The following is a 6,742-nucleotide window of genomic DNA, read 5'->3' as shown; positions in this document are numbered from 1 at the left end:
CGGTAATAGGTAAGTTTTTGGTTAAGTCATTTACCGCTCTTGTTCTTTTCGATACTGGTGCATCGCATTCATACATATCAAGGGGATTCGTGGATAAGTTTAAACTAGCAACCCAAACCCTTAGGACCCCTCTTTTAGTAAGTTCACCCGGAGCAGAGTACATGGCCAGCCGATGGTGTGACCAGATACCCTTAACCATTGGTACACATGTTTTTCCGTCCGACCTAATTATCTTGGAGTCACAAGGATTGGATGTGATATTGGGTATGGACTGGATGTCAAAATTTGGAGGAAGCATTGACTGTGCTAGTAAGTCGATTTATCTCACCACCCCGGAAGGAAAAAGGATTAAGTATGTATCTAGGCATGTGCCTAGGAGGAGTCAAGTGAATGCCCTTACGGGAGTTGTTCAGGAGGAAGTGCCTGTAGTGAAGGATTACCCGGATGTTTTTCCAGAGGAGTTACCAGGCATGCCACCGGATAGATACATTGAGTTTTTGATAGAGATGTTGCCAGGTACAGGACCAATATCCAAGAGACCCTATTGGATGCCCGCAAATGATCTAGAAGAAATTAAGAAACAGATCAAGGAATTATTGGAGAAAGGATACATCCGAAGAAGTTCATCACCTTGGGGAGCCCCAGTACTTTTGGTTGAGAAGAAGGATAAATCCCTGAGGATGGTTGTTGATTATCGAGCATTAAATGAAGTGACGATTAAGAACAAGTACCCACTGCCGATGATCAACGATCTGTTTGATCAGTTGCAAGGAGCTAAAGTGTTTTCGAAGATCGATTTGCGATCGGGGTATCATCAGTTGAAGATACGAGAGAAGGACATACTGAAGACAGCGTTCACAACACGATATGGATTATACGAGTACACGGTCATGTCATTTGGACTAACTAACGCCCCTGCCTATTTCATGAGCATGATGAACAAGGTGTTCATGGAGTATTTGGACAAGTTTGTTCTGGTGTTTATTGATGATATTATGGTATACTCGAAGAACAAGGAGGAGCACAAGGAGCATTTGCACTTAGTTCTCGAGAAAGTCGGGGAACACCAGTTGTATGCTAAGTTTTGCAAATGCGAATTTTGGTCGAAGGAAGTCGGGTTCCTTGGACATATTATATCGAGAGAAGGTATAGCAGTAGGCCCCGGCAAAATTCAGTCAGTCAGTTGTGTGAATAGAAACTTCTTATGGTAGAAAGTGATGAATCTATAGGATCAAAGGGGGCCGTAAAAAGGAAGTTTTATTTACCACACGAAGAACTGCTAGACGGAGTGGGAGAGGAGGCCGAGCAGTTCGATCGTCCGTGCCCTAACTTGGCGACGGAGGTCACCTACGGCGACGGCGGAGAAGACGATGTCCGCGGCCGGCGTGAAGACGGCGTTGGTGAGGTCGCGGCAGCTAAGCGCTTCATCACCGGTGTCGTCGAGGGCTAGCGGTGGCTCTAGGGTTTGTGCGAGAGTGGAAGAAAGGATAATGTCTGTGGTGAGGCGTGTAGGATAGGGACAGCACAAAGTTATTACACAAGTGCCCCTGGCAATTCACATCTGAGGGACACGTGGCTATCATGCGACACATCGGAGGTTGTTCCACGTTCCCACGCACGCCTGGATTGTCGGGTGGTCGTTTCCACTTCTCCGGGTTTCAGGTGAAAGGATTTAGCATTGAAAATGGATTAATGTTTGTCTCTGTGTCTTCTGCTGACATTGAGGCAGAGAAGACATTTGATAGTGTCAATAGAATGCATATGATTTGAATAGATAGACTTAGGAAAGAAGCATAGAGGGGTTAGGGTCCGATCACATTCACTTAGTTCAAAAGATTCATCAAGAAGCCATAGCTATAAGTGAATGCTGTAGAGGACAGAAACCAAACCAAAGCAGTATATACCAAAAGACAATCATATCAACATAGTGAAGATAATCATTAAGACAAGTTGAAAATGAAGACAAACCAAATGTGAAGACATAGCAAATGTAACGCCATGGGTAAAACACTTCAATAGAAGAATTTGGTGGTGGCGTTACCCACCGTATAGGAAGTATTAGACCCAGACACGGCACACAATTATTGTGGTGCTCCGAAGTCAAATTCCATGTTAATGTATTCACACTCAGAATGTAAGTCTTCATATATTGAAGATATACTTTACTTCGTGTGTTGCACATCTAAGTCATCAACATGCATAAGTGTTAGGATGTGTGCCTGATCACAGGACATTTGAGGATTCCAAGATATTTAGCTCACACCGTAACTTGCAAAACCTCTTCTCATCCAAGGGTTGGTGAAGATATCTACCAATTGCTCTTCAGTGTTGACGTGTATGATATCAATATCTTCCTTCACAACATGATCTCTGAGAAAGTGATGACAAATTTCAATGTGCTTTGTCTTCGAGTGCTGAACTGGGTTGTTGGCAATCTTGATGGTGCTTTCGTTGTCGCAATAGAGTGGCACTTGCTTCAGGTGAATGCCATAGTCTTTGAGTGTTTGCTTCATCCATAGAAGCTGAGCGCAACAAGATCCAGCAGCAATGTATTCAGATTCAGCAGTGGAGAGAGATACACAGTTCTGCTTCTTTGAAGACCAACATACAAGTGATCGTCCCAGAAAATGACATGTGCCTGATGTAGACTTGCGATCCACCTTGTCACCAGCATAATCAGCATCCGAGAATCCAACTAGATCAAACTCTGAGCCCTTTGGATACCATAATCCTAGTGTTGGGGTGTGAGCCAAATATCTGAGAATTCGCTTCACAGCTAAGTGATGCAATTCCTTTGGTGCCGCTTGGAATCGGGCACACATGCAAACACTAAGCATGATATCTAGCCTAGATGCACATAAATAAAGCAAGGAACCAATCATGGAGCGATATACCTTTTGATCAAACTCTTTACCATTGTCGTCGGGACCCAGATGATGTTTGGATGGCATTGGCGTCGTGTAGCCTTTGCAATCTTGCATTCCAAATTTCTTCAGGCAATCTTTGAGGTATTTCTCTTGAGATATAAAGATGTCGTTGCGTTGCTGACGTATTTGAAGACTAAGGAAGAACTTCAGCTCTCCCATCATGGACATCTTATATTGCTCTTGCATCATATATCCAAACTCATCAGTGTATTTCTGATTGGTGCAGCCAAAGATAATGTCATCCACATATATTTGGCACACAAACAGTACACCATCATACGTCTTCGTGAAGAGAGTGGGGTTGAGGGAACCAGGTTTGAAGCCTTTGCTCTTCAGGAAGTCTTTGAGTGTGTCATACCAAGCCCTAGGGGCTTGTTTGAGGCCATACAGTGCCTTGTTGAGCTTGTACACCATATCAGGATGTTTTGGATCTTCAAAGCCAGGCGGTTGTGCAACATACACTTCTTCGTCAATCTTGCCATTGAGAAAAGCGCTCTTCACATCCATTTGATGCAGAAGAATGTTATGATGATTTGCATAGTCCAGCAGTATGCGTATGGCTTCAAGTCTAGCCACAGGAGCAAATGTTTCATCGAAGTCAATCCCTTCAACTTGAGTGTATCCTTGAGCAACGAGATGAGCTTTGTTTCTAACAACTTGACCATGCTCATCTTGCTTGTTGCGATATATCCATTTGGTGCCTATTATATTGTGCTTGCGAGGATCAGGACGCTTAACCAGTTCCCATACATTATTCAGTTCAAATTGCTGAAGCTCTTCTTGCATATCTTGAATCCATTCAGGCTCCATGAAGGCTTCATCAACTTTCTTGGGTTCAGATATTGATATGAATGCGAAGTGCCCATGGAAATTAGCTAGCTATGTTGCCCTTGAATGAGTGAGTGGACCTGGTGCATTGATGCTATCAATTATTCTCTCAATCTGTACTTCATTTGCAACACGAGGATGTATAGGACGAAGATTTTGCTCTTGCTGATCATTTTCATCGTTAGAAGGATTGTCTTCAGGCTGAGCATTGTCTTCAGGTTGATCAGGTGCGGAGATGATAAGTTCCTCTTCAGGCTGAGCTTCAGATTGTATGATTTCTCCAGTTCCCATAAGTTTGATTGATTCACTGGATGGAACTTCATCTAGCACATTTGGCAGGTGCTCTCTTTGCGAGCCATTAGTCTCATCGAACCGCACATCCACAGTTTCAACCACTTTATAGTGAAAGAGGTTGAAGACTCTGTAGGAGTGCGAATCCTTTCCATATCCAAGCATAAAACCTTCATGTGCTTTTGGTGCAAATTTTGAAGTGTGATGTGGATCCTTGATCCAGCACCTGGCACCAAATACTCTGAAGTAACTGACATTTGGCTTCTTGCCAGTAAGGAGCTCATAGGATGTCTTGTTCAGAAGCTTGTGAAGATAAACACGGTTGATGATATGGCATGCAGTATCAATGCCTTTAGGCCAGAATTTTCTTGGAGTCTTGTATTCATCAAGCATCATCCGAGCCATCTCAATAAGTGTTCTGTTCTTGCGTTCGACGACGCCATTCTGCTGTGGCGTGTACGGAGCTGAGAATTCATGTGTGATGCCCAAGGTATCAAGATATGTATCTAGCGCAGTGTTCTTGAATTCAGTTGTTGGAAATATGCCCTAGAGGCAATAATAAAAGCATTATTATTATATTTCCTTGTTCATGATAATTATCTTTATTCATGCTATAATTGTGTTATCCGGAAATCGTAACACATGTGTGAATAACAGACACCAACATGTCCCTAGTAAGCCTCTAGTTGACTAGCTCGTTGATCAACAGATAGTCATGGTTTCCTGACTATGGACATTGGATGTCATTGATAACGAGATCACATCATTAGGAGAATAATGTGATGGACAAGACCCAATCCTAAACATAGCACAAGATCGTATAGTTCGTTTGCTAGAGTTTTCCAATGTCAAAGTATCTTTTCCTTAGACCATGAGATCGTGTAACTCCCGGATACCGTAGGAGTGCTTTGGGTATACCAAACGTCACAACGTAACTGGGTGACTATAAAGGTAGACTGCGGGTATCTCCGAAAGTGTCTGTTGGGTTGACATGGATCAAGACTGGGATTTGTCACTCCGTATGACGGAGAGGTATCGCTGGGCCCACTCGGTAATGCATCATCATAATGATCTCAAAGTGACCAAGTGTCTGGTCACGGGATCATGCATTACGGTACGAGTAAAGTGACTTGTCGGTAACGAGATTGAACGAGGTATTGGGATACCGACGATCGAATCTTGGGCAAGTAACATATCGATTGACAAAGGGAATTGAGTACGGGGTTGATTGAATCCTCGACATCGTGGTTCATCCGATGAGATCATCGTGGAGCATGTGGGAGCCAACATGGGTATCCAGATCCCGCTGTTGGTTATTGACTGGAGAGTCGTCTCGGTCATGTCTGCTTGTCTCCCGAACCCGTAGGGTCTACACACTTAAGGTTCGGTGACGCCAGGGTTGTGAAGATATGTATATGCAGTAACCCGAATGTTTTTCGGAGTCCCGGATGAGATCCCGGATGTCACGAGGAGTTCCGGAATGGTCCGGAGGTAAAGAATTATATATAGGAAGTGCTGTTTCGGGCATCGGGACAAGTTTCGGGGTTATCGGTATTGTACCGGGACCACCGGAAGGGTCCCGGGGGTCCACCGGGTGGGGCCACCTATCCCGGAGGGCCCCATGGGCTGAAATAGGAGGGAACCCAGCCCATAGTGGGCTGGGGCGCCAGCCCCTATAGGCCCATGCGCCTAGGGTTTCCACCATGGAAGAGTCCATGTGGTGGAAGGCACCCCTAGGTGCCTTGGGGGGGAGGGAAACCTCCCCTTGGCCGCCGCCCCCCCTAGTAGATCTCATCTACTAGGGCCGGCGCCCCCCCCATGGCACCCCTATATATAGTGGGGGGAAGAGGAGGGATTTCACACCAGCCCCTGGCGCCTCCATCTCCCCCCGTTACGTCTCTCCCTCGTAGTCTTGGCGGAGCCCTGCTTCTGTGACGCCCTGCATCCACCACCACGCCGTCGTGCTGCTGGACCTTCATCAACCTCTCCTTCCCCCTTGCTGGATCAAGAAGGAGGAGACGTCTCCCGTCCCGTACGTGTGTTGAACGCGGAAGTGCCGTCTGTTCGGCGCTGGTCATCGGTGATTTGGATCACGTCGAGTACGACTACATCATCACCGTTCTTTTGAACGCTTCCGTGCGCCATCTACAAAGGTATGTAGATGCATCCGATGACTCGTTGCTAGATGAACTCCTAGATGATCTTGGTGAAACGTGTAGGAAAATTTTTGTTTTCTGCAACGTTCCCCAACATCAGTGCCATTGTCACTTCTGATGTGCTTTATCTTGACGCCATAGTTGTTCATGGCTCGATTGGCGAAGCGTCTGAAGACATCCTGCACTTCAGTCTTGTAGAGGATTATATGCACCCAAGGATATCTTGAATAATCATCAACAATGACAAAGCCATAGAGACAAGCGGTAGTAGTAAGATTTGAGTAATGAGTGGGACCGAAAAGGTCCATGTGGAGCAGTTCGAAGGGTTGAGTCGTTGTCATGATTGTCTTCGAGGGATGCTTGGCCCTCGTCATCTTTCCTGCTTCACAGGCACCGCATAAGTGATCCTTCTTGAACTTGATGCCCTCGATGCCTATGACATGCTTCTTTCTTGCAAGAGTGTGCAAGTTCCTCATGCCAGCATGCCCTAGCCTCCGATGCCAGAGCCAGCATTCTGAAGCTTTTGCTAGAAGACATACG

This window comes from Triticum urartu, chromosome 5 (genome assembly GCF_003073215.2).
Source record: "Triticum urartu cultivar G1812 chromosome 5, Tu2.1, whole genome shotgun sequence".
NCBI classification, from domain to species: domain Eukaryota; kingdom Viridiplantae; phylum Streptophyta; class Magnoliopsida; order Poales; family Poaceae; genus Triticum; species Triticum urartu.
Note: the sequence above shows the minus strand (reverse complement) of the source record.